This window comes from Clarias gariepinus, chromosome 12 (genome assembly GCF_024256425.1).
Source record: "Clarias gariepinus isolate MV-2021 ecotype Netherlands chromosome 12, CGAR_prim_01v2, whole genome shotgun sequence".
Classification (NCBI taxonomy): domain Eukaryota; kingdom Metazoa; phylum Chordata; class Actinopteri; order Siluriformes; family Clariidae; genus Clarias; species Clarias gariepinus.
The window spans coordinates 2860031-2880951 of NC_071111.1; the positions used below are offsets into that span (position 1 = coordinate 2860031).

Consider the following 20921-nt stretch of genomic DNA (forward strand, 5'->3'; position numbering starts at 1 on the left):
CATTTATTTTTTTTCTGATCAAAAGAACGAAATGAGCGAAATGACTAAAAAAAAAATAGTTCATTTTGATGAACGAGATTTAAAGAGCCGAGTCACTAAAATGATTAGAACTTCCCATCACTAGGCGCTACGGGGTGCAATAGATTCAAACGAACGAACGACTCAGACTAGAAAATATGAGAGGTGAGCTGCTCATTCTGTTTATTATGATATGTTCTTAGTTGCATTGTAATATTTATACTGGAACTATAGCCAATATTTGTTCAATTCAATTAAATTCAATTTTATTTATATAGCGCTTTTAACAATGGTCATTGTTTCAAAGCAGCTTCACAAAAATAAAAGAAAATTTATTAGAAAAGAAAACATTTGGAAGTGTGTATGTGTGAGAAAAATGTGTCTAGATAAAAATGAGATAAATGAATGATGAATAAAATGTCTCTGATGAGCAAGCCAAGGGTGATGGTGACGGTGGCAAGGAAAAACTCCCTGAGATGGCAATAGGAAGAAACCTTGAGAGGAACCAGACTCAATCAGGGAACCCATCCTCATTTGGGTGATAACAGATAGAAATTATATAACATCATGTGTGTTGTGCAGGTAAAAGTTCAATATAACAGAAGTTATTTAAATTAACATGAAGTCCAGTACAGCACAGGGAGTCAGTAGGTGCAGAGGGCAGATGGGGTCTGGGTCACTGGAAGCACAGGAGCAGCATGTGTAGCTCCAACCATTATAAAGTTGAATCCAGCTGGAGCTGGTCCTTCTCTGATCATCAAACACATTTAACTATTAGTCAAAGATAACATAATTGAACACAAAATGCAGTTTTTTAAATGATGGTTTTTATTATTTAGGGAGAAAAAAAATCCAAACCTACATGGCCCTGTGTGAAAAAGTGATTGCCCCCCTTGTTAAAAAATAACTTAACTATGGTTTATCACACCTGAGTTCAATTTCTGTAGTCACCCCCAGGCCTGATTACTGCCACACCTGTTTCAATCAAGAAATCACTTAAATAGGAGCTACCTGACACAGAGAAGTAGACCAAAAGCACCTCAAAAGGTAGACATCATGCCAAGATCCAAAGAAATTCAGGAACAAATAAGAACAAAAGTAATTGAGATCTATCAGTCTGGTGAAGGTTATAAAGCCATTTCTAAAGCTTTGGGACTCCAGCGAACCACAGTGAGAGCTATTATCCACAAATGGCAAACACATGGAACAGTGGTGAACCTTCCCAGGAGTGGCCAGCCGACCAAAATAACAAGGCCTAAAAGTAACACAGCATTTCAGAAAAAGAACATCATACCAACAGTAAAATGGTCTGGGGTTGTTTTGCTGCTTCAGGACCTGGAAGAATTGCTGTGATAGATGGAACCATGAATTCTACTGTCTACCAAAAATCCTGAAGGAGAATGTCCGGCCATCTGTTCGTCAACTCAAGCTGAAGCGATCTTGGGTGCTGCAGCAGGACAATGACCCAAAACACACCAGCAAGTCCACCTCTGAATGGCTGAAGAAAAACAAAATGAAGACTTTGGAGTGGCCTAGTCAAAGTCCTGACCTGAATCCCATTGAGATGTTGTGGCATGACCTTAAAAAGGCGGTTAATGCTAGAAAACCCTCAAATAAAGCTGAATTACAACAATTCTGCAAAGATGAGTGGGCCAAAATTCCTCCAGAGCGCTGTAAAAGACTCGTTGCAGGTTATCGCAAACGCTTGATTGCAGTTATTGCTGCTAAGGGTGGCCCAACCAGTTATTAGGTTCAGGGGGCAATTACTTTTTCACACAGGGCCATGTAGGTTTGGATTTTTTTTCTCCCTAAATAATAAAAACCATCATTTAAAAATTGCATTTTGTGTTTACTTGTGTTATCTTTAACTAATAGTTAAATGTGTTTAATGATCAGAAACATTTTGTGTGAGAAACATGCAAAAGAAATCAGGAAGGGGGCAAATAGTTTTTCACACCACTGTAGGATAGATGGAGTATGAACTTATGGGATGAGTTTTGCGTATGCCAGATTAAAGAGATGCGCCTTGAGTCTACTTTTAAACTGGGAAACTGTGTCTGAGCCCCGAACACTGTCTGGAAGGCTATTCCAAAGCTTTCGGGCTAAATATGAAAAAGCCCTACCCCCCTTTGTAGATTTTGAAATTCTGGGAACTACCAGAAGTCCCGAGTTTTGTGATCTTAAGGAGCGTGGTGGATTGTAGCGTATCAGAAGACTGGTTAGGTATGTGGGAGCTAAACCATTTAAGGCCTTGTATGTAAGTAATCCTACAGTACTTTGTAATTAATTCTAAACTGAACAGGTAGCCAGTGCAGGGATGATAATATTGGGGTATTATGATCATATTTCCTTGATCTAGTAAGAACCCTGGCGGCTGCATTTTGGACTAACTGAAGCTTGTTTATTGAGGATGCAGGACAACCACCTAGTAATGCATTACAATAGTTCAGTCTGGAGGTCATGAATGCATGAACTAGCTTTTCTGCATCAGATACGGATAAGATGCTCCTAAGTTTGGCAATATTTCTAAGATGGAAAAAGGCTGTTTTTGTGATATTTGAAATGTGATTTTCAAAGGACAAGTTACTGTCTAATATTACGCCCAGGTCTTTTACTTTCGAGCTGGTAGTAACAGAACAGAACATCCTTCTAAATGCAGGCTGAATTGTGAAAGCTGCTGTGTGCTGGTTTTTGGGCCGATAAGTAATATCTCCGTCTTACCTGAATTTAGTAAAAGAAAGTTATTGGTCATCCTGTCTTTTATGTCCTGGACACACTCGGTTAATCTAGACAACTTGGGTATTTCATCTGGTTTTGTTGAGATATATAATTGGGTATCATCCGCATAACAATGGAAACTAATCCCATGCCTTCTAATGATGTTTCCCAAGGGAAGCATGTATATTGAGAACAGCAGAGGTCCTAAAACTGACCCTTGTGGCACCCCATATTTCACTGGCATTACATCAGACGGTACTCCATTTAGATCTACAAAATGGTATCGATCAGACAGGTATGATCTAAACCATTTTAATGCCTGCCCCTGAATACCTATATGATTTTGTAGGCGATCTATGAGAATATTATGATCTATGGTGTCGAATGCAGCACTAAGATCAAGTAAGACTAGTATTGAGATGCAGCCTTGGTCCGAAGCTAAAAACAAGTCGTTCGCAATCTTAACTAGTGCAGTTTCTGTACTATCATGGGGCCTGAAACCTGACTGAAATTCTTCAAGGATGTTGTTTTCCTGCATTTGAGCTGATACTACTTTTTCTAATATTTTTGATATAAAGGGGAGGTTTGAAATCGGTCTGTAATTTGTTATTTCATTCGCGTCCAAATTAGATTTTTTAAGAAGTGGCTTAATAACTGCCAAATTGAAAAGTTTAGGGACATGACCTAGATATAATGAAGAATTAATAATGTTTAGAAGTGGCTCTCCAACCGTAAGCATCACTTCTTTTAAAAATCTGGTTGGGGTTAAGTCTAACAGGCACGTTGTTGATTTAGCTGAGGTGATAAGTTTATACAGCTCGTCCTGTCCTATACCTGTAAAGCACTGAAAATCTAAATGTAAAGCTATAGGCTGAACTGGATCATGAGATACTATTGGAGGTTAAACCTCCGTTATTTTCTTCCTGATACTATTGATTTTTTCATTAAAGAAGTCCATAAAGTCTTCACTTCTAAACTGTGATGGGATACTCTCTGCGGGCATCTTAGGTTTTGTTAGGCAAGCCACTGTACTAAATAAGAACCTGGGATTGTTTTGGTTTCTTGCTATCAGTTGGCTAAGATGCTCGGTCCTAGCAGTTTTTAAAGCCTATCTATAGCTGCACATACTGTCTTTATGCGCAATTCTAAAAACTTCTAATTTAGTTTTCCTCCATTTTCGCTCGAGGTTACGGGTTGCTCTCTTTAGGGCGCAAGTATGACTGTTGTACCATGGTGCAAGTGTTTTATCTCGGACTTTTTTTTAATCTGATGGGAGCAACAGTGTCTAATGTACTGGTAAAAATAGTGCCCATGCTGCTAGTCACTTCATCTAGATCGTCTGCATTTAGGGGTCTAATAAGAAATTGGGACAGATCCGGCAGATTACTTGTGAATCTGTCTTTAGTAGTCAGATTCATATTTCTAACAAATGTGTGGGGACACACAGCTAATCTGTTCTACGGGTAGACTATATATCAGGAGGTGATGATCTGTGATATTATCATTTTGAGGTAAGATCTCTATATTAGAGACATCTATACCATGGGATATAATTAAATATAGCGTATGATTAAAGCGGTGAGTTGCTCCATTTATATTTTGTTTAACCCCAAAGGAATTTAGTAAGTCCATAAATGCGAGTGCTAAAGCATCGTTAGCATCATCTACATGAATGTTAAAGTCTCCTAGTATCAACAAACTTGTCAAAGTTAACCAATAGGTCTGATAGCAGATGTCCAAATTCTTTAAGAAAATCGACATATGGCCCTGGGGGTCTGTACATGGTGGCCATTGTAAAATATAGCAAGGGTATATTATGTTTTTCATTGAGTGCAACATTAATGATGAGCACTTCAAATGAGTTAAACCTGGGCCTTATTTTCTGAGTAACAGTGAGTAAATCATTGTAGGTAGTGGCGACACTACCACCACGACCAGTTAGAAGGGGCTTATAAAAATATCCTGACGGAGTAGACTCATTCAGACCAATATATTCATTTGGTTTAAGCCAGGTTTCGGTGAGGCAGAGTGCGTCAAGGCAATAATCTGAGATCATTTCATTAACAATAAGTGCTTTAGGCGATCTAATGTTGAAAAGTCCAAACTTTAGAGGTAGATTTTGATTACTTATTTGGCCTTTTTCTGGTTTTATGGTTATCAGATTGTTTCGGGCAAATTTAACAAATTTATTCCTTTTTCTCACTATTCGGGGAACAGACACAATTTCTATAGGACAAGCTATGTGTGTGCGTCTATCAGTATGGTGAGTTGTGATGTGGCTCATGTGATTGGAATCTACGGTATGACTTACCGCCAGTCAGATGGTTCGTAGTGTCCTGGAGATGTTGTCAGAGAGGACCACTGCTCCAGCTCTGCTAGGGTGCAGACCATCAGTGTGGTAGAGCCTAGGACGCTCCCAGAAAACATTCCAGTTATCAACAAAGGGTAATCTCTGTTGTTGACACTACATATTTGTGTATGTCGATGTATTGGGGATCTTTTTTTTATTGAAAAGCAACATCTTATTTTATTTCTGATCAAAAAAACGAAATGAACGAAATGACTCAAAAAAAGATTCGTTCATTTTGATGAACGAGATTCAAAGAACCGAGTCACTCAAATGATTTAAACTTCCCATCACTAATATATGTCTATTGGTTCCCGCTCAAACTCTCACGAGACTGTGTTGCCGGTCAGCACGGGAAGACAGTGAGGCACATGGTCACATGACCTGGATATAAAAGCCGGCCCGGTGCTGTGTCGAAGTTGGTTCCCCCATCAGGATGTGTTTTTTTTAGCCCCAACCCTGAGAAAACGGCACAGGGAACGCGCATTCAGGAGAAGGCTCGCCCGCAGAGGGTTATGCGCGTACCACTGAAATTGTACGGAGCGCGGTAAAGGCCAAAAATGACATTGCTAGCGTTTTAAAATCCCTGAAACGGAAAAGACGGCAAAGTTCACGCGCCTTGAAAACAAAACTTATCATAACATGCGTTGTTGTTTTTTTATTATTACTGGTATACGATACCCATGATTTATTCATGCTATTTTATCAATGGAATGTATTTTATATATATATATATATATTTAATTAAAATAAATAAAATGGACCACTACCAGTGCTTATTTCTTTTATATGCAGTTTGGGTTTATTCAGATAGATGTGACCTAGTGAGTTGACATCACGCGGATAAAATGCTAATTATCTTGCATTATTATTATTATTATTATTATTATTATTATCTTGAGACTGTATCTGACGGGTCTCTATTCTGGCCTTATGGATTGCTGAAAAGACATGGCTGAGAAAAAATATCACCAGTGTTACTGCTGACTTGTTTCCCGACCACAGGGAAAGTCTGTATATTGTGTCACTGTCAGATACGGTTTCCCTTATCATACATAACATACTGTTGCTACTGATTTATTCCCACACCACAGGTGAATTAGCTTAGTTTTATGCTTCTAAATGTGTTCATTGTAAGTGTCAGATTAGGCCTGGGCGATAAAACGATAATGAGATGTATCGCGATAAACACGTGATCGATATCAATAAAAAATGTGTTCGATAAAACTTACGATAATTTTTATTCTTTGTCGGAAGAAAACAGAGTTCGCGAAGCTAGTTTGGTTGCTGTCATGCGCACTCGCTCCATGACTGGCACTAGGACCCTGAAGTAGTACGGTCGCGATTCAGGAAGCATAAAAGGAGACAAGATGGCGCTTCACATCGCTTAGTCTGCCCATGCCGTTTGTGATGCTTTGCCGGTATGGAACTCCAAAGTGTTCAAAATTAAATAAATAAATAGGACATGATAAAATAAATAACACTATGAATAAATAAGACACATCATATTGCACTCTGCAAACTATTTTTTCCCAATAACAGAGATTATTGCAGAGGCATTTTATTTAATTCATGCTGTTTTTATTTCAAAATGTCATTTTTTCAAAGTCAGTTTTTATTTCAAAATCCAGTTTTTCACGATGGCCTATTTATTTCATAATGCGACTTTTCAGCAGAATGAGTCGTTCTGTCAATCAAGAGCGATAGGGCGGAGCAAGCTGTGTGATTGGTTGGTCCTTTATTCAGACGTAAGTAGTAGCGCATGAAGTATCGAGTTAGGTCTAATGGTGCAATGCGTATTCTATGCAGTAGGTGGCAGTACAGTGTCTACTGGTAAATTATCCCTCTCCATCTGATCTGCTAAAATGAGCAGAACTGGCTGAAGTTCACACCAGTCCGCCATCTTCCATGACTTTTGACTTAGCACACAACTTACTAGTATAAAAATATAACGCAATACAGAAATAAATGCTTTTTAAGTATATTATTTAAAGTATCACTGAACATACACTACCGTTCAAAAGTTTGGGGTCACTTTCTAACTCCATGATGGTTCCTGATTTTTATTTCTTTCTACATTGTAAAGGAATGCTGAAGGCGTCCAAAAAATGCATTAATCTCCTTTGAACAGTTAATGGTGAGATGTTTCTGCTACTTCTGCTCTGTAAAGACTTGATAACGCCTCTAATCTGAGGGTCTATTAATAGGTCATTTTTCAGGCTGATAACTCTAAATGAACTTCTCGTCTGCGGCAGAGGTAGGTTTTGGTCTCGCCCTCCTGGGACGGCCTTCATGAGAGCCAGTTTCATTATGGTGCTGGACGGATTTTGCAAATGCACTTGACAATACTGTTCTTGCAAGAACTATTACAGAAAGGCTGACCTCTGTGTCTTAAAATAACAACTAACTGTTGTTTTTGTTGTTGTTACGTAATTACCTAATTCCATATGTTTTATTTTATAATTTTGAAATCCCCAGTATTGTTGTAGAATGTAGAAAATAAATCACTAAACAAAAACAAAGAAATTTGACCCCAAACTTTTGAACGGTAGTGTATATTGGGTCATATTTGTAAAACAAAGGAAAGAACATTAAGACAAACAACATATAAAACTATAAAGACTATATTTTAGCAGGTCAGGGAGGATCATCTTGATGCAGTCAGTGTAAGATACACCACTCAGTGTATCAGCAAGCAAGTATACACCAATCAGTGTAAGCTGCAAGTGCAGCAGGTCAGTGATGATGGACCAGTGCCTGGTTGATGATGACCAAAACCTCTCCCCTTCTCTACCAGAGTGAAAATGATGCCAATCAAACTGAACAGGTCATCTGGAATAAAATCAGTAGCAGCATCAGCTCATGCTAGTAATTATTATTGTAGTCAATATTATTTCAAAATAATAGCCTTATTTTGAATTAATATTGTCTACAACATTAATTAAAATGAGTAACTAATTTACTATCCCGAGCTAATGCTGCCTCTGATTTTATTCCAGTTTATCTGTTCAGTTGATTTTCACTTGGCTCGGGTACAGAAGGGGAGGGGTGTCGGGTACAGAAGGGGAGAGGTGCTGGTCATCATCATCCCTGACCCTAAGGCTGCTGGATCCAGACTCTCTGTTCCTGACCGTAATGTTAGAGCTGTCAGAGCCTGTGGAACTGTAATTTCCCCTCACGCAAAAGGCAGAATCTGCTAATTTGAAGAATTTCACAGAATCTGCTTTTAAAGCTTTTTCTTCTTGTTGCGTAAATTTCAGCTCCAACTTTTCTTTTTTTTTTTTTCAATTTTCATCCATGGCAATTATTTATTCTTTGCTGTATGGAGAAATGATCCATATCTCTCCCTCTCTAAATTAAAAGTGAAAGGGGGCGTGGTTTCAGAACACGTAATGGAATAGGATTACAATACATTAATATGCACACAAACTGTGTTGCTTTGGGCCGGATAGCCGGAAAAAAAAGAGCTCAGAGCCAACAATAGCGTTCAGCACAAAACCTTTATCAGCCTTTTCAGCGTCACAAAATTGTAATACAAAACATACAGTAAAAGTAAAGAAAAGGGTAAAACAATAGAGCGTTTCGGTGGGGAGCAGCACAGCTGAGCTCCTGCTCTGTTCTCTCCTCCTCACACGCACACACACACCTCCTCACGCGCACACACACACCTCCTCACGCGCGCACACACTTCCTCAGCAGACACGCGCAGCAACTCATAAAGGGCAACATACTGTACATACATGATGTGATATACAACATACTGTACATACATGATGTGATATACAACATACTGTACATACATGATGTGATCTACAACATACTGTACATACATGATGTGATATACAACATACTGTACATACATGATGTGATATACAACATACTGTACATACATGATGTGATCTACAACATAGTTTTGGTACAAAACACACGCTCTTTATCGGCGGCGCCCGTACGATTAACGCACTCATCTATCTGCGTAAAAAAGAGATGCAATATTATAGTTTCCGTCACTTTTAAAATAAATTTACGTACTGACTGGTCCGGCCACATTGACCAGCGGTCCACCGGGAGAACGCCCGGTACTCCAGACGGGCATTCCGTCACTGCCTAGCACGTTATTGCTAGCTGTAGCGGCGGTCTCCGGAGCAGGTATCCAGGGAAACTAATCGATGTTAAAGGATCAGCCAATAGGCGCGCAGGTCCAACCCACTGGCGCTGATTGACAGAACGACTCATTCTGCTGAAAAGTCACATTATGAAATAAATAGGCCATCGTGAAAAACGGGATTTTGAAATAAAAACTGACTTTGAAAAAATGACATTTTGAAATAAAAACAGCATGAATTAAATAAAATGCCTCTGCAATAATCTCTGTTATTGGGAAAAATAATTTGCAGAGTGCAATATATTTCATAATAATAAGCTTTTTTTCAAAATATGTTCCATTATTTCACAATATCATTCTCATATTACATGTATGTGTCTTATTTATTCATAGAGTTATTTATTTCATCATGTCCTATTTATTTATTTAATTTTTAACACTTTGGAGTTCCATACGCCGGATCTTATGAGAGTACTCACAATTTTGGGTCCAATTCCTGATTGAGTGTGAGTTGCTAGAACGTGGAATTGTGTAAACTCTTGCTCTCGGCGTGAGAGAGTTCTTACAATAACTCTCGTGGTTATCCTGCCTGTTCGCGCTATTTCCGCGTTTCGGTTTACCATCCACGCTACAAGAGCAGACAAAGCACTCTGCGCGTGCAATATCTCCACTGCCCGCTCAACAGCTCGATTCTGCGCGTGCAGTTCATCCCCTGCGCTCAACTCTTGTCTGCACGCGCGTGCAACATTTCTTTTATACGACGAGTCTTCGGTGAGTATTTAATTATTTCTTTATGTATTTTATTTAATTAGAAATACTTAATTGATTAGAAATACTTCATTGGAAAGTTTATTGGAAACGAACCTAATTCAATAAAATACAGGCTTGCATTATTTTATTTTTTGGATCTGATGTAGTTGTTCCTCTACTACATCAGACGTTCATAATAATAACAAAAAAAACACATGCCATAGTTTTGTCCTTTGTGGCAGTAGCCAGTTTTGGTGTAACAAGTTTTACATATTGCTGCCAATTATAAAATGTAATCTGTGTATTAAGAGCCTACATCCCATTAAGCTGATCTGATGTGTGTTGGTCTGCCTGACCCCTCTTTTTTTGGAAGTTACTCTGCCTTATTTGGGAAAGATGGTCTACAGTAGCCTTAAGTTCTAATTTTCTAAAATAAACACTTGGTGGTTCTTCAAGATCTTGACTGTAGCCTATTTCGACAGTTTTCTTTTTTCAATATAGTTAATTTAGAGTTAGTTTAATTTCTACAAATAGTGCAAACTCTGCTAGATTATAGATAAAAGATTCCCATCAGTAGATCATGATCTTGATGATCGGTAATCGGTGATCAGCCCCAAAAATGCTGATCGGAGCATCTCTACCCGTGACAGTTGCATTAACAAAGGCACTCGCTCTCTGGTAACCTAGCAACGTAGGGAGTGATACGCTAACGCCAATCATGTAACAGTATCACGTTTGGTTGCGCCATATTGTTGTCTCGTGCTGGTCTGCTGGATTCCTCTTCATAAGCAGAAAATGCACTTTGCACTATTTTATTACACTTTATTAAGCATTTCTTACATTTTCTTTCATTTTGCACCTTAAATGTTAAGAGATAATTGTTAAGTGTTCATTGTGACTTTAGACTTATGTTTACATTTTAATTATTTGAGTTTTCCATGGTTATTGACATTTCTGTCTTAATAACTGACGGGACTATGATCGGAAGAATGTTAAGTTTAAAATAAAAATGTTTAAATGTAATATTTTTCTCCTGCTCCTTATTTTAAATGGGTCATAAAAAATATCAATTATCGATATCGACCGATATGAAACACTGATATCGTGATACAGTTTTCAGGCATATCGCCCAGCCCTATGTCAGATACTGATTCGACGCTGTTTTCTATATAAATAACTTCCTTTATGTATCAGACTGTTACTGCAGTTCTCCGAGTTTCATCGTTCTAAAACTAAGTACAGTATGTTCATATGTCCATGTTCTAAGTAAATAGTAGAAGTTCTGTTACTGCTCACCTGTTTACACAGCAAAAGTAAAACAGCTGATTTAGTGAAGTTTGAGCATTCTAAATACTGTATGTCCTTTATAAGAGTAAAAACACATTCTGATGCCTAGAGTCCGTGCTATCAGATAAGGTTCCCCCTCTATTTTCATATACAGATGTGTCCACAGCTGTTAAAATGGTCATTCTCACATGTTTACAGCCTCCAAGTGACTCATCCGAAGTTTATCATTCGAAATATGTCCATGATAGCAAGGGAAACACATCCTGATGCTGAAAAATAGAACGCATGTTATGATAAGTTTCGTTTTCAAGGCGCGTAAAAACGCTAGCAATGACATTTTTGGCCTTTACCGCGCTCCGTACAATTTTAGTGGTACAATTGGATGTGGTTCTCGTGTGAATGTGCTGCTCATGCTCTACAGTGCTGTGTGAATAAAGTACTTCCAGCCATTGCATTCGGCAGCAATTAAGCTCACTAGCCTCTCCAACATTTTTCCTGGCGGTAAAACGCTACAATATTTTGTATAACACATGTTTGGTTTGTTTGATTATTGTTTGATAGTCATTGTCTTGTTATTCTTGTTCACTGGGTTTTAAAGCGCACCGACACAAAGATAAAGATCACTCTTTTAGTGTAACATTAGGTAATAGTATTTTACCTAAGCATTACAATCTTAAAGTAGATAATAAAAAAAAAAAACTATAAATATTGTAGCGTTTACTAGTAGCTATAGGAACCACACCACAAGTACAACAATAGTTTTATTAACCTGACTGTTAATAACACAGTACAGTATTTGACATACAGACAGTATTTGATCACCCTGTTATTTTGTAAGTTCTCTTACTTAGAAATCATGGAGGGTCTACAATTTTCAGCATAGATGCATTTCCACTGTGAAAGACAGAATCTATAAGGAAAAATCCAGATATCACATTGTATGATTTTTTAATAATTTATTTGTGAATTACTGTGTCAAAGAAGTATTTGATCACTTGCTTATCAGCCAGAATTCTAAGACCAGTTATTTTGCTTTTAAATAGTCCAGCTACACTCTGCTCATGATTCTAAATTAGTAGCACCTGTTTGAGGTTGTTAGCTGTCATAAAGACACCTGTGCACTCCACAATCAGCCAAAGTCTACAGTGGTGTGAAAAACTATTTGCCCCTTCCTGATTTCTTATTGTTTGCATGTTTGTCACACAAATGTTTATGATCATCAAACACATTTAACTATTAGTCAAAGATAACATAATTGAACACAAAATGCAGTTTTTAAATGATTTTTTTTATTATTTAGGGAGAAAGGATCCTTTGCATCAAGGATCGGCTCTAAGCCCCTTTTTGTTTGCTCTGGTGATGGACAGGATGACAGATGAGGTAAGACAGGAGTCCCCATGGACTATGATGTTTGCAGATGACATTGTGCTCTGTAGCGAGAGCAGGGAACAGGTGGAGGAAAATTTGGAGAGGTGGAGGTATGCTCTGGAAAGCAGAGGAATGAAGGTTAGCCGCAGCAAGACAGAATACATGTGTATAAATGAGAGGGACCCAGGAGGATCGGTGAGGCTACAGGGAGCAGAGGTAAAGAAGGTGCAGGATTTTAAGTACTTAGGGTCAACGGTCCAGAGCAACGGAGAGTGTTCAAAGGAGGTGAAGAGGCGGGTACAGGCAGGTTGGAATGGGTGGAGAAAAGTGTCAGGTGTGTTGTGCGATAAAAGAGTATCAGCGAGAATGAAAGGAAAGGTGTACAGGACAGCGGTGAGACCAGCGATGCTCTACGGCCTAGAGACAGTGGCGCTGAAGAAAAGACAGGAGGCAGAGTTGGAGGTAGCAGAGCTGAAGATGTTGAGGTTCTCTTTGAGAGTGACAAGGATGGATAGGATCAAGAATGAGTTTATAAGAGGGACAACCCACGTTAGATGTTTTGGAGATAAAGTCAGAGAGGCCAGATTGAGGTGGTTTGGACATGTTCAGAGGAGAGATGGTGAATATATCGGTAGAAGGATGCTGAGGTTGGAACTGCCAGGCAGGAGGTCTAGAGGAAGACCAAAGAGGAGATTTATGGATGCACTGAGAGAGGACATGAAGTTAGTTGGGGTGAGAGAAGAGGATGCAGAGGATAGGGTTAGATGGAGGCAAATGATTCGCTGTGGCGACCCCTGAAAGGGAACAGCCGAAAGACAAAGAAGAAGAAGATTTAGGGAGAAAAAAATTCCAAACCTACATGGCCCTGTGTGAAAAAGTAATTGCCCCCTGAACCTAATAACTGGTTGGGCCACCCTTAGCAGCAATAACTGCAATCAAGCGTTTGCGATAACTTGCAACGAGTCTTTTACAGCGCTCTGGAGGAATTTTGGCCCACTCATCTTTGCAGAATTGTTGTAATTCAGCTTTATTTCAGGGTTTTCTAGCATGAACCGCCTTTTTAAGGTCATACCACAACATCTCAATAGGATTTTTGACTTTGACTAGGCCACTCAAGTCTTCATTTAGTTTTTCTTCAGCCATTCAGAGGTGGATTTGCTGGTGTGTTTTGGGTCATTGTCCTGCTGCAGCACCCAAGATCGCTTCAGCTTGAGTTGACGAACAGATGGCCGGACATTCTCCTTCAGGATTTTTTGGTAGACAGTAGAATTCATGGTTTCATCTATCACAGCAATTCTTCCAGGTCCTGAAGCAGCAAAACAACCCCAGACCATCACACTACCACCACCATATTTTACTGTTGGTACAGTATGATATTCTTTTTTTGAAATGCTGGTTACTTTTACGCCAGATGTAACGGGACACGCACCTTTCAAAAAGTTCAACTTTTGTCTCGTCGGTCCACAAGGTATTTTCCCAAAAGTCTTGGCAATCATTGAGATGTTTTTTAGCAAAATTGAGACGAGCCTTAATGTTCTTTTTGCTTAAAAGTGGTTTGCGCCTTGGAAATCTGCCATGCAGGCCGTTTTTGCTCAGTCTCTTTCTTATGGTGGAGTCGTGAACACTGACCTTAATTGAGGTAAGTGAGGCCTGCAGTTCTTTAGATGTTGTCCTGGGGTCTTTTGTGGCCTCTCGAATGAGTGGTCTGTTACCGCTCTTGGGGTAATTTTGGTCGGCCGGTCACTCCTGGGAAGGTTCACCACTGTTCCATGTTTTTGCCATTTGTGGATAATGGCTCTCACTGTGGTTCGCTGGAGTCCCAAAGCTTTAGAAATGGCTTTATAACCTTTACCAGACTGATAGATCTCAATTACTTTTGTTCTCATTTGTTCCTGAATTTTTTTGGATCTTGGCATGATGTCTAGCTTTTGAGGTGCTTTTGGTCTACTTCTCTGTGTCAGGTAGCTCCTATTTAAGTGATTTCTTGATTGAAACAGGTGTGGAAGTAATCAGGCCTGGGGGTGACTACAGAAATTGAACTCAGGTGTGATAAACCACAGTTAAGGTATTTTTTAACAAGGGGGACAATCACTTTTTCACACAGGGCCATGTAGGTTTGTTTTTTTCTTAGTCCCTAAATAATAAAAACCATCATTTAAAAACTGCATTTTGTGTTCAATTATGTTATCTTTGACTAATAGTTAAATGTGTTTGATGATCAGAAACATTTTGTGTGACAAACATGCAAAAGAATAAGAAATCAGAAAGGGGGCAAATGGTTTTTCACACCACTGTAAGTAGATACATGGGGTATCAATGATGCTAAGAATGGTGAAGAATCAGCCCAGAACTACACGGGAGAAGCTGGTCAATGCCATAAAGAGAGCTGGGACCATCGTTTCCAAGGCTACTGTCAGTAATACACTAAGACTTTATGATTTAAAATCTTGCATCTTACACAGAAGGTTCCCCTGTTTAAGTCAGCCCATGTCCAGGCCCGTCTAAAGTTTGTCAGGGACTGTCATGGGAGAAAGTCCTGGGGTCAGATGAGACCAAAGTAGAACTTTTTAGTCTTAACTCTATTCGCTGTGTTTGGAGGAAGAAGAATGATGAGGATCATCCCAATAATACCATACCTACAGTGAAGCATGGGGCTGGAAGCATCATGCTCTGGGGGTGTTTTTTTGCACAGGGGACAGGACGACTGCACTGTATTAAGGAGAGGATGAACGGGGCCATGTATTGTGACATATTGGGCAAAAACCTCCTTCCCTCAGTCAGAGCATTAAAGATGGGTCATGGCTGGGTCTTCCAACATGACAATGACCCAAAGCACACAGTCAGGAAAACCAAGGAGTGGCTCCGTAAGAAGCATATGGACTATTGAAAAAAAAACCCAAAAAGACAGGTCTTTGAGGGTCAGAAATCTGGCTGATAAGCAAGTGATCAAATACTTGACACAGTAATTCACAAATAAATTGTTAAAAAATCATACAATGTGATTTCCGGATTTTTCTTTTCAGATTTTGTTTCTCACAGTGGAAATGCACCTATGCTGAAAATTGTAGACCCCTCCATGATTTCTAAGTAAGAGAACTTGCAAAATCACAGGGTGATTAAATACTTATTTACCTCACTGTAAGTAAATGTTTAATGTGGTTTAAGGGGTTGTTTAAACCTCCATTGAAGAAAGACAGAATGATGGTAGTTGTGTCACTGATTACATCATCCAGTTTGACCCAAAATGAGCAAGTGGACATTCATTTCAGGAACACAGACAAAATGTTAATTATTATTTTAAAAATGGAATATACAAACATCAAAATAACATGTTCTATTAAAATAGTGATGTTAACAGAGACCACCACTGCCAACAATGTAGTTTCTCCTCACCTGCCATAGCTTTTGAAAAGAAATGCGTCTGGGTGCAATTTGGGCTTATCGATATTTCTTTTGGAATGCTTTGGTGATGCTTTCACTTATCTCCCCCCTAAATTGGCACTAGATTATACACACTGTATGTGTATAATCATAATAATATTTATTATATTTATTATTATAATTATTTTTTAAATAAGCCAGCAGATGCTATAACCCTGCTGCAGTGGTTCTGAGATATATTCTTTTATCCCTGTAAGACCCAAATATAGAAAAACATGAGCAATTTTTTTTTTGACTTCTCAGATATTGTTTTAGGAGGCCTCTGATGTACGAATTAAAGATTTTTCACATTTTTTACATTTTAGTAAGTTTTTAGGGGAATGTTACGTTGGGCCTAGTTGTGAGCAGAATTTCTGTATTTGTTCTCACTTTGTCTAAACAGGTACTGTATACAGAACATTTAGGCATTCATTTGCAGGTTTGTTCACTTACATAGCCCCATAGCAGTATATATCATAAATAATAATTACATAACAATCATATTTTTTTATGAATAAGCATTTATTCATAAAAATATTTTGAAAAAATTATTTGTCCACATTCAGCGTGGTTTGAATGAAGTCTGTGTTTACTTGCAGTGGTAGTCCCTAAAATAATTATTTTCATCTGAGAAGCACAGGCGAACATTGCACTTGCTACACCGTGTGTTTGTGCATCCATTATTGCAGTGTCTGCAGCGTCCTCTCTTTGTCTTTACTGGGAAATGTGCAATCATGTCTTTGCATACATCCAGTTTGGCCATGGTCTGAGTTTTCAGAGTTTGTCCTTCTTTTTCATCTCTGACACAGTTAAGTTGTTTATGAAGTGTAATGAAATCAACAGAGATTGAAATCTGTTGCAGGACATCACATAAGAAACAGGTGTACCGTGTGTCTGTCTCCCAATACATACGGACACCAGACATTTGCATTAGGCCCATCTTCAGGTACATGCCAAGCATCTTATCAATTTCCTGGTGTTTACAAATGTTCCACTTTTTTGCAAGCTGTACTCATTTGTGTTACTTGTCAGTGCCTCAATCATATCTTCTGTCACAAACTTTTGGAAGTATGCCAGTGGGGTGAGAAGGGAGGTAGCATCATTGGTGATTTCTGAACCAGAAAAGTCAGAAACCTGTCACAAGCCACGGTGTGTTTTTTTGGTTGAGGCTTGATGTCCACATCATCATTGGTTGAGCAGTCAGTGGGTTGGTGGTTTTGTTTGACCATTTCACCTGCATCTTCATTCTCTGAGTCACTTGCATCAGTGTAATTTGAGTCCATTTCAAAATCAATTTCTCCATTTTGGACTGCAGCAATCACATCCTGCACACTGAATAGATGACCTTTCTGTACTGGTGGCATTCTGAAACTGAAAAAGTTTGGGAAAAATGTAAACAAATATGTAAATAACACATACTGTATAGGTCTTATAGTGTAGCAGATAAACAAAGAATAGACAGGGTGGTAGACCATGTGTCAAGGGTGGAGATCTAAGTATTATCCCCCAAAGTATTAAAATTTTAATGCAAATGCTAATTAAAATTCCACTACATTTAAACAGTACTGTGGCCTGTTATGTTCTCTATTATCATACTAAAAGGGACACAAGCATCCCCCCTAGAGCACTAACAGGTTCACATTCACACCTGTCCCTGAACAATGCAACAGGCTACCACTCTGACCCAACGTTGTAGAATTACAACATAGACATAATAAGCTCTGAATCAAATTTAATTAATGTTTTCTAAAATAACTATATATGTATGTGTTCTAGACATTGTAATGAACACACAAAAAATATTTAAGTAATTTTACTTACTTAAATCTTGACAAATCCAGTCATGCAAAAAACGGAGATCCGCTCAAAGCGAAGTTTGTAGGTAGAGTAAGTTCATGGCAAGATGACCAGACCTACAGTATAAACACCTTTTTTTATCCAATAAGCATTGAGAGGACAAACAATAAGACCCATTAAATATTTAAATATGGTTTTGAGAGAAGAAAAAAAACATTTGCTGGCCTTTTTTTAGAATTGTTAAGTGATGTTGTAATTCTGCAACAGTGGGCTTCACAGGGTTATAGCCTTCATCTCCTTCAGCCAGAGAGATGAAACTTTGCTGTCATGGGAGCATGACACCAGAAATTAGCTTGATAGCACATTCACTGGAGCAGTAAATGGAAAGGTCACAGCATTGGTTTTGCCAAGTAGTGTTTTGAAAGACTCGTACTGTATGAATGTAAAATCTTTGGGCCCAGGTTTTGGGCCACCTGACTGTGAAAGTTAGTGAAAACTTAAAGATAACTGCCACTAAGAAGGAAATGTCCTCTCTCTTAACTGTTTTATCCTTGGTGTGATTGGTTCCATGCGATAGCAGATGACAATGATATGTTTAGGATAGATGAAAACAACTTAAGTAAGGTTTGGTCATTATGCATAGTGCCTTGTTTAATCTAAACCAAACAGTTTCATACCAACTGTCAAGAATGGTGGTGGAGTGATGATTTGGTTTTGTTCACAGGCACAGAACCTAGCAAATGTGTTGTTAGTAAGACAAAGAGTATAACTTTTTACCAGAATTATATAGAGAGAAATGTGAGGATATCTGTTTTTAGGCCATATTAAAACTGTAGAATGGAAGAGAGGGTTAATTTTTTATTCCCATGATTATATTTATGTATGAATTGCAATACCAATGTCCTATCATCCTAAACATCATGACATTTAACATATTTGAGAATGTTCATTAAAGTAATCCACACTGAATAAGCATTATACATGTTAATTTATTTAAAAATAATAATAATAAACTTCTACATAATAAACTAAAAAAATGCAAATTAAATAAGTTATCCATCTCCCACCAGAGTTTAAAGAGATACGACTCACAGAGGACTGTAAGGGGAATCTGGAAGTGTTCTACAATGGAATCTGGGGTAATGTGTGTCACAATCAGATGAATGATGAGACAGTAAACATGCTGTGTCGAGAGCTGAACTGTGGAAGGCGTGGCAGTCTGTCAAACACTGAAGCAAGAGTCAAATTTGCTCCTAACTGGCTGGATTATCTGAAGTGTAGGAAACACGACTCTAATCTGTGGCAGTGTCCATCTTCACCCTGGGGACAGAACACATGTGATAATAGTGATGAAGTGGCTCATATTACCTGCACAGGTGGGTGGAGTCAGACTTCTTTGGTTCTGTACATTGATATAAACTGCAGTGTTTCATTGTGAATAGTGTTTAACTAATGTTACTGAGATATGAAGTTAAAAGTCTGATAAAAGTCTGCTCTGAGAGATAAACCTGCTGTGTAACATTTCATTAATGTGTGTATTTTATTACTGCAGATGATGAAGAGTCTCTACGTACACAAGAAAAGTGCTCTTCACTTCCCTCTCAGAAACACTGCTCAAGTAAGGAAACTTTATTGAATCATCCTGAGGTTATTACTCCTTATCACATTTCATAAAAATCAAAGGAACAGAGATAAAAGCAGTAAACAGAACCCAAAGCTCATCTTCCTGCTTTAAATCATTTTATTCAGTGACCAATTAATTTATTTTTAACAGTTTATATTTTCAGGATGTTTCTAATTTGGTGATTTAAAAATCTTTATACTGTACAAATAGTTTTTGTTAAACTCGACCTGTGTGTGATGTGTGTAATGTAGAGCACTGGTCTCTCAGGCTGAGTGGAGGAAAGGGAAGCTGCTCTGGGAGGTTGGAGGTGTATCATAACGCTACGTGGGGCTCGGTTTGTGATGATCAGTGGAACATCAGGAACGCTCAGGTGGTGTGCAGACAGCTGGGCTGTGGCTCGGCGCTGAGTGCTGATAGGAATGTTAGCTTTGGTCCTGGTGAAGGGACTATCTGGCTGAACAGAGTGAATTGTCGAGGGGATGAGATTCACCTGTGGGACTGTCATCATTCCCTGAAGAAACACACTGACTGCTCTCATGCTGTAGTCACCTGTGCAGATCATCACACCTATTCCACTCCTGCCACAATAATAAAGCTCAATAATTTTTGTTTATATTCCTAGACATTAGTTTAAAAGCTCAGATCCTTCCTGTGAACATTCAGCAAGTGGAACACCTGATCCTTAAAGATCGATGGATAACTTGTCACTGATTTGCAAAAAAGACACATATGTCACATATGTGAGAACTGTATACATAATTATTTATAAACAACTGCATTTCTAAAAGGTGAGTGTGCCTAGGGGACAGAGAGCTTTCTGCATTTGACACGCACAGAAGATAATTTATAGTGAGTTAAAAGTATGTTTTGACATGTAAGGCTAGGATTTTCTGAAGAGCCAATCATGGCTTTAGTGTACTAAGAAATCTTTCTACCTTGATGGTATTCAAGCAATAGTGAAATGTGGGAATAAGTGCATTAGGGTAGCAGAGGGAGAATATAGATACTTAAATGCAGTTTTTACTCTCATAAATGTGGTTTGCTATTCTGTACAATCAGAAGTCCAACTTTGATTTGAACATGCCTCACACAATAGGATTAGAAAAATAGGCAACCCTGACATCCATAACCATGCTATTGTGAGTAATAAAAGTTCTCTTAATGTTGATCATAGACTTGAAGATGCTCTACACTTTGACAAGTTTTTTTTTTTTAAGTGTGAATCCTGTTGTTCATTTAAGGAGAGAGGCTGCTCAAAGGAGCCATTCTAGTCTTATCCTGACATATCTATTCAGGACTGAATGGTAAAAAAGTATTGCACAACAAGAAATTGTAGAATTAAGTATAAATCAAGTAAAACACAATTATGAATAAATACAATCAATATTAAAGCCAAGAGTAACCCCAGGTCAAGAGTAGGCCTAATATGTGTGTGGGGCTACACTTAATCTATGTTGAATAAGATTATAAGACTGTGTAATATTAAT

At 38.4% G+C, this 20921-nt stretch overlaps 1 pseudogene; it reads left to right on the top strand.

Moving 5' to 3' along the window:
* The window catches only part of LOC128534671 (deleted in malignant brain tumors 1 protein-like), a 61311-nt pseudogene extending 40696 nt beyond the window's left edge, over positions 1-20615 (top strand).
* Positions 20616-20921: the final 306 nt, after the last annotated feature.